The sequence below is a fragment of the Scylla paramamosain genome, chromosome 5, assembly GCF_035594125.1.
Source record: "Scylla paramamosain isolate STU-SP2022 chromosome 5, ASM3559412v1, whole genome shotgun sequence".
Lineage (NCBI taxonomy): Eukaryota > Metazoa > Arthropoda > Malacostraca > Decapoda > Portunidae > Scylla > Scylla paramamosain.
The window spans coordinates 19,822,456-19,837,475 of record NC_087155.1 but is presented as its reverse complement, the minus strand read 5'-3'; the positions used below and the strand labels follow the sequence as shown (position 1 = coordinate 19,837,475).

The following is a 15,020-nucleotide window of genomic DNA, read 5'->3' as shown; positions in this document are numbered from 1 at the left end:
AAGTGCCAGGCAAGGCTGCTGCTTCAGACATCCACACTTCAACTTCAACAATGTATGTGAGAATGTTGCTGTATTATTCCTCCTATTCCTTCTTCTTTTTCTTCTCCTGCAGAAGACTGTCTTATTACTCCGTAATTTTTTTTTTCTCATAATTTATTCAATGTTAGTTTTTTTTTTTTTTTTTGCAGCACTTCCACCTTTTCTAAATCCTACTGTAATGTAGGATTTAAATGTACTGTAATATACCAATATAATACATGAATTTGTAATAATTTAATCACAGTTTTTATATTTTCATACTAAGCAGTATGGCAACTTACTTCTTCGTCTTGACACTGGTCATGTCATGTACCCAACAATTCTGGGGAACCTTTGAAAAATATCACGCATCCTGGTGTGCACCATGGAACCAGGCTGACTTAACCTACGCCTCTGTAACTTAAGCTGGGCAATTTAATAACTATAAATTCATTTTCTCTATCTTAGCTCCTGCAGGGCCGAGGTGGACACGTATTTGTCCAGGATGTCTCGTGTGACTTCTCACCGCGTGTTTTATCTGTTGGAGATTATTACACTAAATATGCTGCTGCTCCTGCTGCTGCTGCTGGTGCTGCTGTTGCCGTCGCTGATCTTGCTGCTCTTGTTGGTACTGCTGCTTTCCCTTCCTTCCACAACAACAACAACAACAATAGGAGCAACTACTACTGCTGTTACTACTACTACTACTATTACTACTACTACTATTACTACTACTATTACTACTGTTATTATTATTATTATTATTATTATTATTATTATTATTATTATTATTATTATTATTTTATTATTATTATTACTATTACTACTATTACTACGACTACTATTACTACTACTACTATTACTACTACTATTACTACTATTACTGCTGCTACTACTACTACTACTACTACTACTACTACTACTACTGCTACTACTACTACTTTTATTTCTACTACTACTACTACTACTACTACTACTACTGCTACTACTACTACTACTACTACTACTGCTGCTGCTGCTGCTGCTGCTGCTGCTGCTGCTGCTGCTGCTGCTGTTGTTGCTGCTGCTGCTGCTGCTGCTGCTGCTGCTGCTGCTGCTGTTGCTGCTGCTGCTGCTGCTGCTGCTGCTGCTGTTGCTGCTTAACTTTACAGAAATCACCACAGTCGTTTTTGCCGTCGTGCGTGCTGTGCCTGTAATCGTCGTCGTCCTCGTTCTCATCGTCGTCGTCGTAACAGTAGCGAGGGTGATCATTAACCTGCGTGACCCTTGCCTCGCTCTCTTCTTGCCCTCCTCTCCTCCACACTGCCCCTATCCATCCCTCCCCTTACCATGCCATACCCTTCTTTGCATCATGTCTCCCCCATTTCTTTCCCCTTGTTCAACTTTTTTTTTTCTGCTGTTTCTTACCTTTCTCTTACTTTCATGATTTCCATATTCATTTTCTTCGTTTTATCTTGCCTTTCTCCCATCCCTTTGCTTTCTCTATTCCTCCTGTCACCTTGGTCTCTACTTTTCTACTCCTGCATTCTACCTTGTTAATTTTTCCTTGTTTTCCCTTATATTTACTTTTATTTAATTTCTCCTCCTCTTCTCCTTCCTTTATCTTACTTCAGTCTGCCTCACCTCCCTTGTCTGCCTTGCTCCTCCTCCTCCTCCTCCTCCTCCTCCTCCTCCTCCTCCTCCTCCTCCTCCTCCTCACCTTAACGTCCTTCTGTTTTCATCTTTCCCTCTGTACTCCATATTTACAGGATATCATTCATCATTTTCTCCCTCTCTTACCTCTCTCTCCTTACTTTTCTTTTCCTCTTTTTCATCTGCATCAGTCTTCCTTATGTCCCGTGCCTTCCCTCACCCTTTATTTCTGCACCTTCACGTTCCTCTCACCTTCCCTCACTCTTTCCTCACCTTTATTTTTTTTTTCTTCGTTCTTTTCCGTTGCCTTCGTAGTAACCATCCCCCCTCCTCTCTCTCTCTCTCTCTCTCTCTCTCTCTCTCTCTCTCTCTCTCTCTCTCTCTCTCTCTCTCTCTCTCTCTCTCTCTCTCTCTCTCTCTCTCTCTCTCTCTCTCTCAAATGAAATGATGCTCCTGTATTAAATTGTTAACTAAAAAATAATAGTAATAATAATGTATGCTTATTTCTCTACTTCATTATTTACATTTCTTTTTATTTGCTGACACTTTGATTATTTTGTTATGCTTAATTGAACTACTTATTTTTCGCTTTAGTTGTGCAAATTTCTTTCTTACATTTATTCGTATTTCTTATCTAATCTCTTCATGATATTTACTTTCCATCATTAATGTCCATTTCTGTGTTTATCGTATGAATAATTACTTATATTTACCATTTCTCTAAAAAGTGTCTTTTACATTAATATTTATGCAATTTAAGACATACACACTTCTCGGATGGTAAAGCCACGACGTTTTCTGCTCCTGTTGGATACCAAGAGATTTATTCCCTTAATTTCGTTGTTGTTGTTGTTGTTGTTGATGCTGTTGTTGTTGTTGCAGCTATTGTTGCTGCTATTCATGTTATATATTTTAAATATGTTATATATATATATATATATATATATATATATATATATATATATATATATATATATATATATATATATATATATGATTTTTCGTGTGTGTGTGTGTGTGTGTGTGTGTGTGTGTGTGTGTGTGTGGTAATTTTGTTGTGATATTAATTTCCTTAATTTGAAGTTGGCAGCTATTTACTTTTTCATGTGATTTGACCTAATATCTTTTACTCTGTTTTTTCTATTATATAAGTGCTGCTCAGGATCAGTGTAATTATTTTTCTTCTTTCTTTTGCAACATATGTCTTTCACCCTTCAGCAGCTCAACACTCGTTTAAAACATCCGGCATTCATTTTACTATTTTTCATTGTTCCTCTTCTTTTGACTTCAACCACACGCCTGAATTTTAATGGAATTTACTTGATAATGCTCGATGACATGATGTGGGCGATGACCTTCTGGAACAACACAAATTTTACTCATTCTTTTTTATCCTTTTTCTAGTTATTTACATTTTGATTTATTTTCCGACTATTGCTATTACATCTCTTTGTTTCCCTCTTCCGTTCTTTCATTATTTTCTTCGTCTTTTTTACTACTACTACTACTACTACCACTACTACTACTACTACCACTATTACTACTGCTCCTACAACTACTACTGGTATCATCATATTTTTCTACATCTATTCCTAGTTTCATTTCACATTCCATTCATTCACTCATTCACTCATTCATGAGTTACGGTTTCGCCCACGTTCATTCCTCAGGTCACCACATACTCTCGTATATCCAGGCCCATTAATTTTGTGTTGTAATTGATCCATCTCATCTCTCACCTGTTGTTATTGCCGTCATTCACGCATACTCTCTCTCTCTCTCTCTCTCTCTCTCTCTCTCTCTCTCTCTCTCTCTCTCTCTCTCTCTCTCTCTCTCTCTCTCTCTCTCTCTCTCTCTCTCTCTCTCTCTCTCTCTCTCAGACCTCACCAACACGGCACAAGGGCGCCACAGCAACACTTTCCTCCTCGTTATCATATTCCACTTTCTCTCTCCTGAAGGTCACACAATTTTATCAAAGCGACGCAAAGGTTTACGCTTTTATGAGCTCCGCAAAAAATATTTCCCCTTTTTATTTATTTATTTTTTTACCTTTCACTTATTCTTGAAAGCTCCCCTCGCCTCAAGAGCCACACACACGCACACGTACATACAAGCACATAGACATGCATAACCTTCACAGGAATGCTAACCTTGCAAGGAATGTGTTTGAGATGCGGAAAGGTAAGCATGAGGTGAGTGTGAGGCGAGTGTGAGAGTTCTGAGAGGATGAAGCACCGAGGGAAAAAAAAAATCAATGTGGATGATGATTTATAAACAAGGACTCAAATATGAATATGTAATTAGATTATCAAATTAGTGTGTCTTTTTATTTTTGATATTTCATTACTTCAATATTTTTGTACAGTATATAATTTGTGCATCAAACGCAGTTTTCGAATGGAATTAAATACCTGAGATAATATAGTGAAGAGAACTTAAAGACCATACAAAGTGAGGGTTCGCATGAGAAGAAAATAAATAAATAATAAAACAATGCACGCGATGAAATGCGCAAGAGTATTTGGAGACAAATGCTTCATTTTTTTTTAAGACGACAATAGGAAGTTTGACTTCGCATAAAATAACGGAGCATAAAATAATACAAAGCCCGGCTGCGTACGCCACGCCAAGTGTCGTGCCGCCGTGATAGCTGTGGCGAGAGACATGTTGCTGTAAATGACTCTGTGTTTTCAATATGTGAAGCTTTATCTGCATTCTCATCAAACTATCCTATTCACGAGAGCTTTTACACTTCAAGTAATAATATATTTCAGTATTCAATGATTAACTATTGAAAACAGCGGGCATAAGTAAAACATGTTATAAACATTTTTTTTTACATCTTCACCGTTCAACTTGTCTTAATACCATTTTCTTTTTTGTTTTGTCAAGTTTTTACAACACATGTGAGTCTGATGATGTCAACCAAGACTGGCTATCCAATATATGAAGTGAGTTATGGCAAATAATTAGCGCATTTTGCGCCCTCCAGCTCGATCTGTAGTGTTGAGGCGATAGTTGCGCGAGTTGCGAGGCAGAAACCTTCGCCCACATGTCGATAAATCGAAATATGCAAAATACAACAATAAAGGTGAGTCTGACGATGAAATTACATAAAATAAGAAAGATATAACTTCAAAAGTAACCAAACAAGAAGTCTTTCCGAAACTGAAATTGAATTTTTTAAATGCAATGGACACCAAAACATGCTCCTGACCAAATCATCGTTGTGCCCTCCAGGGCCAGGCAGGAGCGATGGGGTGTAGAGATGTGCGGTAACAAAAATAGAGCCCCCCCGCTCCGCTACGGGAATAATCCCTCGAAAGATATGATAAAGAAAATCATAAATATTCTTTCATTCGCTGACAAGGAATATAAAAGCGTGATAAAATTAAAATTTTCAGGAATCTACAACGACGAGCCTCTAAAATAAGAAAGACAAATAGTGTGGGCCGGTCTAGTCATCAAGGCCCACGTCACCATGACTTTTCAAGGTGACAATCAACACACACAGAAACAAATAAGAACACTTCACAGAACAATACAAGCTTTCCTCTCTTTGATTTTACTTGAATAAAGCTGCAACAAATGTTATGACGATAAAACGTTACCTTAGGTTAGGTCACAAATATCATGGTGGTAACGTTTCCCGGGAAATCAGAGTTAAAAATATCAATACCAATTGAACAAAGAAAATATAAATATCTTTTCTCCACAGAAGGAGCTTTTTTTTCGTGGAAACCAAATTCACACGAAATGAAATGTGTTATACTAATAGTTTCCAACGACACTTTATCATAACATGCAAAATATTATTAATCTACATATCGGTAAAAAAAAAAAAAAAAAGGATAAATAAACGGATAAATTACAAGATCCGATATTTGTAACCTAAAAAAGTCCTCAAGTGAATATTCCTGTTATTGTGGAAAGTATTTCGTAATTGCATCTTTCCTTTCTTCACTCATATATTCGTACATACAAAAGATATGTACTAAAAAAAAAAAAAAAACGGACGCAAAATGTTAGCTACAACTGAATCTCTAAGTAAATATTTATACTAATAAGATGACACAATTATAGAAACTATATGATTTCGTATCCTTCTTTTCTCTATGCATACACTAAAATAAGCACACGTAGACTGGAATACAAAAATTATAGTTTTGAAAAAGATTCTTGGTTAATCCTCAAAGGACTTTTTTCCCTGTAAGATGTTCCAATGAACATTATAGACTAAATTTACATTCTCTCTTCTTTCATATATATATATATATATATATATATATATATATATATATATATATATATATATATATATATATATATATATACACACACACCCTAGGAAGGCAGAAAAATGGGAGACAAAAACAACACTTTGAAAAAAATTTAAATTAATTCTTCCTGACACGATACCATGGAAAACACATCCTTTCTTTCCTACACAGATTCGTGGGAAGGAGACAGGAGAAAGGCAGGCAACAGTTACAAGTTTCGGTTGACATAGAAAAAAAAAAAGTCTAACAGAGTTCCAAAACAGAGTGCACATGATGTAATGAAGCAGGTACTCACTTTCCTCCTGCACGTGTTGGGAGTGTTCACCGCGGCACCACCTGCCATCCTTTCCTGAAAATATCAAAACATCCACATAAGAAACTGATGAAGCTTGACTATTCTAAAAAGACCTAAAAATGAAGCATCATAAACAGAACCACCAGAAATCCTTTACTGCATGAGTTACAACATACACATCAACAAAAAAGGAAAGAATAAATACTGAAGAAAAGCACGAAATGTCATAAATAAAACGTGTCAAATTCCTCCAAGCAAGAACACATGGATACATGGAAAACAACAATGAAAACAGAACACACTTGAAACGCTGCGAATGTTAAATATGCACGACAGCTGCAACAAAATAAAACGAATAAACACCATTACATATATAACAAGATCAAATAAGAAAAAAATAAATAAATATAAAGCTTCCCAATATTCAGCGGTACAAACCTAAAAACAACAGCAAGGATATACTTACAAAATAATAAGTACCACTTCAGTCTAGCCATAAAAAGTATTCACAGCACAAAACATGAAAATCCTTTTTGAGTATCTCCGCCAAGGTGGCCTGACTCATCTATTCTTCTTTCTTTATTGCTGTTCAGTAATACAACACCTCCACCTTCCTCCGTTTGTGGTTCTGATAACAACAACAACAACAACAACTCTCTGACCACTCCTAGTTAGATACCTGCCTTTTCGTGTGGTTAATGCGAGGACACAGGATGTTCCATATAACGTCTTACACAACAAAACAACAACAGCAACAACAAAGGCTCCAGAGACCACACAGATATCGTAGTTGCTGTTGGTTCTGGATGTCACCGCTTCTTGGTAAGGATCTCAACAAAAGCAAACACCTGTGAGATCCACCCTCCTTCATGCTTGTGCTGCTAACTCGTCTGGATGAAGCAATACATTTAGTGTGATACCTTTCACTGGACCTGCCTAGTATAGTTGTGTCTACATATTTCAGTTCCTGCGGTCATCTGAATACAAAAGCCTCACTGCAAAGGCAAGGTAGTGTTTCGCTGGCAATAATATTCCTATATACGCATTACCAAAGGAATCCTATTTTTTTTTTTTTTTTTTTGTCCCGCCCCTTATCAAACCAGTGACAGACGCTCTTTTGATAATGTCCCGCAGGAGGCTGTCTTTCTTACAACGGCAAGACTCACAAAATTTACTCATATTTTCCCTGAAATACAGTGATGAAGCTCCAGATGTTAGTGTTTTCTACGATGCCTTTGCTATTTCCACACTATACATACATATAGAAAAAAATCAAACTGAGTGCTGGCTCCTGAGGCCTGCCAACCTACGCGGATATGGTTTCCCTACGCGCTCACAGCAGAACAACCCAACAAGGCAAGTCTTACACCCGAAAGTCTCCCACCCATAAAGCTTCCCATCAGCCCCCCCACTGCTCTAAAACACGAGGTCCTTCTCATCTCACACCTACCAGGACACTGACAAGAAAACATGAGGCGGGCTGGAACAAAGAGGAGGATGCATTCAGCCCCGTTCCGCACGATACAACCCTGAGGAGAACGCTGGATGGCAGACACCATACAGCTTATAATCAAGCCCACGCCTACACCTCAGGAGTGGGGATATGGAGCTGAAGCCACCTAGTGCAGAAACACGCAAGTAACCCGGTGTTTGAAACGCAGGAAACGTACAGTGATTGCTCGCATAGTTACAGAAGGGAAAGAAATAAACATGCTGCTGAGAGAGAAGAAAAAAAAAGTTACAATTGCGGCGAATTCAATCGTGTTCAAAGAAATTATAGATTTGACCACAAACTCTTATGTGGCAACTGTCAACGTTTAGGTTATAAGAGCCGCTTAAGTCAACAGTATAGAGCATAGGATGATGCCAAAGAAGCATCTGCTGTTGTTGAAATAAAGGAGTTAAAAAAGGATTCGGTAACTGTTGAACACATTAATGCACAATCACTGTTATCGAGTTTGGACGAGGTAAACTTATTGATAATAGATAGAAATGTCGATGTTTTATGTATAAGTGAAACATGACTTCAAGCAAACTCCCCAGATGGTTACGTAGAAATTCCTGATTATAAGATTTTTAGATGTGACAATGGTCGAGGAGCCAGGGTATGCATATATGTCCATAGTACCCTCAATCCCTCTGTTATTAAGCTAGATGTGCCAAGACCGACACGCGTGGAGGATGTATGGGTAAAGGTACAGTGCAGGAAGTTGCCGGCCATCATCATTGGTTGTGTATATCGACACCCTAATGCTTTAGCCACATCATTTGACTACATTCAAGATGTTTTTAGGATGGTATGTCTGCGTGATAAAAGCATCCTTTTCCTAGGTGATTTTAATGATGATATGGTGACAGCGGGTAATAAAATCAGTAAGATAATAAAAAACAAGTTAACACAAATAATAGATAGACCCAAAAGAACGACCTCAATATCAGCTACTTGACTAGATCTCATAATAACTAATAAACCTGATGTCATTCTATCACAAGATGTTGTTCCTCAGGCCACTGCTGATCACGACCTATTATCTGTTGTTTTCAAGGTTAGAAAAACTAAAAAAACTGCCCCTGGTAAAAAATTTTCGTAATTTGAAGAACTATGATAAAATATTTTTCACTCGCTCCTCCTTGACAATATTTATAATATGAATAATATATTTTTAACTGACGATGTGAACAAACAAGTATGCATTTTAAATGACGTTTTTATTAACTGTCTTGACATGTGTGCCCCTCTTGTAACTAGAACAGTGAAAGGAAAACCTACACCATGGATAAATGACGATATCCGTGAGGCAATGGAGGACCGTAATAGGTTACAAAGAAAGCCTAAAATCGACACAAGTAATTCACGGTTACGGGAACGTTACAAAACAGCCACGAAACATGGAAAAAAAAAATAATAATAACAAAACTAGGGCGGATCATTACCACGGCCGTCTCTAAAGCAGTAAAGGGAACACTTCGGCCAGATGGAACGTCATTAATAAAATTATCCCTAGTCAGAAAAGTAAGCACACTGACTATAATTTTGATAATCTAAGTGATAAAGCCAAAGAGTTCAATAATTTATTTTCTAGTGTTGGAGAATCCACTTATAAACGCTCACAGAAAGAACTAACTAATGAAGGTAAATCTGTCGTCCAACTCCCTCAGTCTAATATTAATATTGTCTCTGCTTTTAGGCCTGAACCCGTAGATACTATCACCGTTATATTAACAGTTAAAGACCTTAATGCAACCAGCTCTGCCGGCTCTGATGGCATAGGGTTACGGTTTCTCCAGGAAGCGTGGTGGTAGTTAAGTGAGGGTGAAGAGGAGGATCACAAGTCATGTTGCGATTGATGGATGATGGCAATCAAGGGAGAAGATCGCACAGAGGAGGCGGGACGCAAGGCGCCTTCAGGCCAGTTCACTGCTGTGTCCTGCCTCGCTGCGAGGTGAAGGGGCCACTACCACCGCTGTCCCAACACTTACACTATCTTTGCGTCTCAACACTGAAATGCTTGAATGAATGGGAATGAATGAGAAATTAATGATCACTTAGAATTGCTTATAACAAGTACATGTTACTAAGTGTTTTAAATCAATCTGTCTGTCTGCGTCTGTCTGTTTATCTCTGCCTCACATGTTCACTATAATGTTCTGTAAGAATGAGCATCCCAATCTCTGTTGCTTTGTTGCTGCGCATCTATTTGTATTAATGTTGTGTGTGTGTGTGTGTGTGTGTGTGTGTGTGTGTGTGTGTGTGTGTGTGTGTGTGTTTGTTTGTTTGTTTGTTTGTGTGTATCTGGTGTAACATTACAAGGGGAACAATATTTATGAGTATGGGTCAGTAGGTCTGTCTTCTGGTATATTTTAGGAAATCAATGACAACTACGTATTGTGCCTGAAAAATGGCATACTGTAAATATGAGGCTGTTAGAGAAAAATATAGTTAGGTCACTATGTATGCATTTTTCTTCGCTTACAGTAACTGTTATAATGAAAGAACATACGAGTAACGGAAGATGCATACGTTTATATTAGGCAAACATTATGCTGTATTAATATCTCACTGACTAATTCAGTTGTTGGACTTTTGGTTAAGTACACGCTGCACAGCACGGTAAAATATTTATTATAGAGCTTTACAAAAAAAATTGTGCAAATATATTCTTTAGAATGAAATATACCAGTTTTTGCCGCTATTTTAAAACTACTTTGTCCATGTCTGTGTCTGCCCGCATATCCATCTGTCCCTCTGTCTATTTGTCTGTTTTTCTGTCTGTTTGCTTGCTTTCTATTTTTGCCTGCCTGCCTGTCTGCCTGCTTCTTTGCCTGCCTCTCCTCTTCAAGTTAGCTGACTACTTCCCTGTCACGCTGTCTGTCTGCCTGCTTTCTTTCTTTCGTTTTTGTATGTCCATCCACCTCTTTCCCCGCCGGTTAGTCTGTCTGCCTCCTTGCTTGGTTGCTTGCTTGCCCCCCTGCCTGTTTATCTGACCGTCTGCCTTCCTGCCTACCTGTCCGCTCCTTCTCTCTCTCTCTCTCTCTCTCTCTGAGTAGCGACAACATCGTTGCTACGGAAACGTGTCTCGAAACTATTCTAAAAGACGCACCATAACTTAAGCTAAAACTTGTCACCTTTTACCCTCTGCCTAACAACTGCTCCATCCGAGGTTCAAGTCCCAGATTATGATACAAGAATGTCTGTGTGCAGCACATTCACCCAATCCGAAGTGGAACAGCAGCAGCAAAGTCACAAACCATCGTTTCAGCTGCCAACTAGGGAATTTCTAAACAAAAACTTCAACAAAGCTGATCTCCAAAAGCGATGTCGTGAATTGGGACGTGGCAAAATATGGGTAAACTAAGACCAGCTTATAGGGATGGTCATCAGAAACACACCACCACCTGACCCAAATCCTGAGGTAGTATCATCGGTATCTAGTACGCTCCTGTCACCTGTGAATCAGACAAGCACCTCTGACATCACAGCGGTATCTCATACAACCCCTGATGTCACTTCATTTGAATTGCCACAGTCACCCTCCATGGAAAATACTCAGCTAAAATGCTCTGACGACACTGACAACATACCACCGTCAGCAACACCAAACCAACAAAATAATCACGCAGAAGACGATGAGCAGGTATCATCCTTTGAACTCACCCACACATCAGATGACCAGCAGCTTACCGCAGAAGACAAACAGCTGCCCCGTCCACCCCCTAGCCTTCACGACAATAGTGCTCGACATGAGATGACTCTGCTCAAGATAAACAAGGACATAAGAACCATTATTTTAAAGTTACACACGAATGATAGGGAAATAGATCTACTGAACGCTGAGGTAAAGACTGCCTATTCCATTATCCAGCACCATCAGCAACGTATCAGTGAACTAGAACTTCAAATAAAAACACAAGACTTACAGCAGGAGGCCACAGCGCATGTCTCAAACTCGACGAGATGTCTCCTCCTAGGAGATACCAACTTACGACGAATCCTGCGATCTGATCTTCACGATAGCTGTTCTGTCAAGACCGTTGCGCGTGCAAACACGGACCTTCTAAGATGCTGGGTGAGTGAACAACTAATAGTAATACCGAGCGAGTGTGAAATGTACTGTGGACTGTATGACATACTGGAAGGAAAAACCCCAGAAAATATCCTTGATGGTTTAGGCTATCTAATTAGTGCTCTGAAGGAACGTAACAACAATATGAAAATAAATGTGTGTCAGATCGTGCCAATGTCAGCGTCCCCGGAAATCCAATGTAAAATACGTGATTTTAATGACCAGCTACTTAAGTGGGGTGAAACAAATGGTGTAGGTGTTGTAAAAACAACTCCCGAGTTCATGCTTGGTACTGGCAGTGTTGACGAGTTGTGTTTTGAAGATGAAGAAAATAAACCAGTTTTACTGAACAGACTGGGCGTGATCAGGTTATTAAACATTACTGGAAAATAGTGCTCAGGATTTAATTTCAGTAACGACTGGGATAATATAAAAAAAAAAAAAAGTTAATTTCAGTAAGCGACATGAGAAAAACCAGTCCAAACTATAGCATGCCAGACATTACCAGCGTGGTGATACAGTAAGAAACGATACTACACCTGCCACCTCCTACACCCTCACCCCTCTTACCCGGCACCTCCATCCAGTACCTGGCCCTAACACTTCGCCTCCCTCATACCCGAGCATCTCGCATTCTCAACAATACGGACTAACCCCCGACACGCCCTCACGTTATACCTCTACGGGGTAACTCTTCTCCTCCCACACAACCGACACCTCCTGTCAAGAGAATTGTGCCGTACTCCTAAGCAGAGGCAGCCAATAGAGCTCTGCCTCTGCGAATCAAGTAATGAGTTGGCACGAAGTGAATAGAGCACATGACCCCGGCACTCTGGGTGACTGGCGAGAGGTTGAGAGGGACAAACACATTCAAAGCATCCCCTCTTACAAACCATATACGCCACACGGGACACAATACACATATAAAACATCTAAGAGAAACTACAGACATGGTTGCTTTAACTGCGGATAATACAACCATCGCCAAGCAAACTGCCGCTTCGATCGTCGAATTAGATGTGGTTTGTGTCACCGAGTGGGACATAAGCAGAGGCTGTGCCACAACTACGCATAAAATGAATAGGGAGACGGCGAGGAAGGAAGGCCACAGTGGTTACTACAAAATGGAGAAACATGAAAGTTGATCACATAAATGCCCAGAGTATATTAAGTAATAAGGAATAGATAGAAATATTAATCGTGGATAGAGACAGTGATATACTATGTGTAAGTGAAACTTGGTTATCTCCTAATACTCCCGATGAGCACATTCTAATACCCAAGTACAATGTACAGAGATGTAAGTAAGGATGGGGAGGAGGAGTTTGTGTGTATGTGAAGGATGTTTATAAGGTTACTACGGTCGACTTTAATAATGAGAGACCTGAGGGGATTGAGGATATATGGTTGCCGGTACAAAGTTATAGATTCCCTACAGTCATTCTAGGCTGCATGTACCGACATCCAAAATCTCTTTTACATACATATGATTATATTACCGACGACATCAAGGCTGTAAGCTTGAAAAAAAAAAAAAAAAGGTCATTTTACACGTTAGGTGATTTTAACGACGATCTTTTTTTCAAATAATAGTAAGTTACGGAAAATTATTGCTAATGCAAAGTTAAACCAGGTTACTATAAAAGCCACGAGAATTACCCCCAGCTCTGCCACCCTGTTAGATATTATTGTAACAGATAGCCCTCAGTCAGTCATCCATAGTGACTCTATTCCTTGCACTGTGGCTGACCATGAATTAGTTACAGTTACAGTTACAGTAAATATAAGGAAACCAAAGCGCTCACCAATATCTAGAACATTCCGTGATTTACGTTTTTATTCCTCCAATATGTTTTGTGGTCTGCTGAAGCAGGAGCATAACGAGCTGAATAAGATATTCGCGACTGATAATGTGAAGAATCAGGTTAATATATTCACTAGATGTCTCACAAAATGCCTAAACGAGTGTGCTCTTTTAGTTACAAGAGAAATTAGGAAGCCCTCTGCCCCATGGATCAGTGCTAACCTGCAAGACCTCATGCGGGAGAGGAATGACACACAGATGCGTCTCAAGAATCGGTGTCATTCCTCTCCCGCATGAGGTCTTGTAGGTTAGAACCGATCCATGGGGCAGAGGGCCTCCTAATTCGTCTAGTTACTAAAAGAGCACACTCGTTTAGGCATTTTGTGAAACATCTATATAATGTAAACTTGCAGGATAAATATAAGGCTTAAAAAAAAAAAAAAAAAAGGAAAGGAAAAAAGTTACTCCATAGATCGAAGTCAGATTACTTTAACAAAAAAACTTGAAGCCAAAAGAGGAAATACAGCCGCCACCTGAAGCATGCTGAGGCAACTCATACCCCCATTGTTAGCAGGAGACACTGAAGAAGTTAAAACGAAAGTCAATAATTTTAACTATTTTTTTGCTTATGTCGGGAAGCAGACTTTTCAGAAATCACAATGCAACTTGCCATCTTATGATAATACAGAACAACTCAGCACTGATCAAGCAAAGATTCCAGCGGGTAGCACGTTCCGACCTGAGCCCAACGACAGCAACACTATAATTCTAACGATAAAACACTTAAGGAACACTTCCTCATATGGCTCTGATGGCATTCCACAGCTCTTTCTAAAAGATTCCTTGCCAATTATCATTACATACCTGACATGTATATTAAATACCTCAATTGTAACTGCGTCATTTCCCTCCTTGTGGAAACACGCAATATCTTTATTGCCCAATATCTTATTTGATATTTCAAAGGTTCTGGAGAAAATAACAGCAAGTCAACTCATTTCACACCTCGAAAGGAATCACCTTCTCAGTAATACTCAATACGGCTTCAGAGCCTCACTCTCCTCAGAAAGTGCTCTCTTAACATTATCCAATAAATCAAATAAAAATATCGACACTAAGCACCTATCCCTAATTACTTTATGTGACCTATCTAAAGCTTTTGATAGTATAAGTCATAATATATTAATGGATAAATTAAAAAAGCTAAATATTGATTCCTTTTGGTTCAGCAGTTACCTGCTACAAAGAACGCAGTCTGTCCGAATTGGCAAATATATGTCAAATTAGCTAGAGGTGTCTTATGGGGTTCCATAGGGATCAGTACTTGGCCCAGTTCTATTTCAAATTTACGTCAATGATCTCTCTCAATACATCTCCGACTGCCTTATTATCCAATATGCTGATGATACACAGTTCATTCACACTGG

At 39.0% G+C, this 15,020-nt stretch overlaps 1 long non-coding RNA gene across 1 annotated transcript in view; it reads right to left on the bottom strand.

The window, feature by feature from the left end:
* Window positions 1-6,034: 6,034 nt before the first annotated feature.
* Window positions 6,035-15,020, bottom strand: part of LOC135100636 (uncharacterized) — a 47,604-nt gene continuing 38,618 nt past the window's right edge. Inside the window, exon 3 of the long non-coding RNA XR_010268852.1 lies at window positions 6,035-6,279. This is a non-coding gene — a long non-coding RNA (uncharacterized LOC135100636). The remainder of the gene's footprint in view (window positions 6,280-15,020) is intronic.